Source organism: Cebus imitator, unplaced genomic scaffold (assembly GCF_001604975.1).
Source record: "Cebus imitator isolate Cc_AM_T3 unplaced genomic scaffold, Cebus_imitator-1.0 Scaffold599, whole genome shotgun sequence".
In the NCBI taxonomy this organism is placed as follows: domain Eukaryota; kingdom Metazoa; phylum Chordata; class Mammalia; order Primates; family Cebidae; genus Cebus; species Cebus imitator.
In genome coordinates, this window is record NW_016107914.1 from 115,798 (window position 1) to 117,183 (window position 1,386).

At 43.1% G+C, this 1,386-nt stretch overlaps 1 protein-coding gene across 1 annotated transcript in view; it reads left to right on the plus strand.

The window, feature by feature from the left end:
• MECP2 (methyl-CpG binding protein 2) overlaps window positions 1-1,386 on the plus strand; it is a 68,338-nt gene that overhangs the window by 5,947 nt on the left and 61,005 nt on the right. The gene's annotated exons all lie outside the window — the stretch shown is intronic.

Consider the following 1,386-nt stretch of genomic DNA (forward strand, 5'->3'; position numbering starts at 1 on the left):
AAAAAAAAAGGAAAAAAGATATACTACTCTTCGACAGTATAAAAGTACCCCAAAGACTAAAGACATAACTGTGCCAAACTGTGCCATATAATAAAAAAAAGTCACTTCCCTGAGCCCTGAAAGGTCAGTTTGGGTAGGGTTACTTGGTAGCCATAGCGTGATCTGGGGGCGGGCGTCAGATTAGAGCCGGAACTGGTGATCTGCAACTTCAGTTCACCTTGAAGCAGATCAGCTGAGCCAAGAGCACTTGCACTGAGCCCTTCTCCTGCGCTGCTGCTGTTGCCTAGCAGTCTGCAGCATGTGTTTGCTTCGGTTTGGGGGAAATGGCTTAGTGGTCAACATTAATGAGCAGTGGTAATGCATTTTCAGATGTGGGAACTGGTATGTTGTCGGTCCCCTAGAGGGACACCCTCCTGAAAGCTGTCGCAGAACAGCAGGGCCCATGGCTACTGTCGTGTGCTTGACACACTCCTCCCATGGCAACTAAAGAAGGTACCCAGATATACATCCAGTTCTTGGGACTCTAGAGGAGGACGAGTACTTTGTAAAAGGCTGGGGGCTCAAGTTATTCTAGATCTGACACTCAGGTGCTGTGTCAGCTGCACTTTGAACCACTTGGCTCCACTGTGTGGACTTTAGTTTTATAAAAATGAATGGTTTCTTAATTTCTCAACCTTCAGGCTCGACATCTCAAGCTATTTTTTTTTTTTCTTGATTAGTGGTCGACTCCACATTTGATGTTTTGACATGTGGATTTCAAAACTTTTATGTGGTAAAGCAGAATGTTTCAGTTGAATTTCCCATTTTTTTTCCCTAAGCAAAAAATGTCAGTTTTCACATATGCTGCCATTGTGATTCCAACTGAGGCCATAAGTGGTACTTGTTGTGTCTCTCAAGTGGTTTCGGACACTTCGCTGTGAAGCTGTGATAGACATCCATAAGAAATAGCTTGTTGAGGGATTATGTGAGGGCAAGGTTTGGCTGAAGGAGAATAGAAGGTGTGGAAGGAAGCGAAGAGCATCACACTGCCTCCAAATCTCAAATTTGATTCTACTCCTGATCCTGTGACTCAAATTGTCATTCTCCTTTACTGCTGCAGGGTGTGCTCTGGGCCTGGCTGATAGGACGTTCTTTGTACCCCACACATTTATGCTGGTGGCAGTTGGATGGCTAGTGCTTTGTGCTTTGTCTCAGAAATTGTGTGGACTAAATGTAATATGGGCAGTGAATGGGTTTTTCTGGAAGATGTTAGGCTTGGAGGGTGGTTTGGGTCTTTCTTTCTCTTTCTTTCTTTCTTTCTTTCTTTCTTTCTTTCCTTTCTTTCTTTCTTTTCTTTCTTTCTTTCTTTTTCTTTCTTTCTTCTTTTCTTTCTTTCCTTTTTTTTTT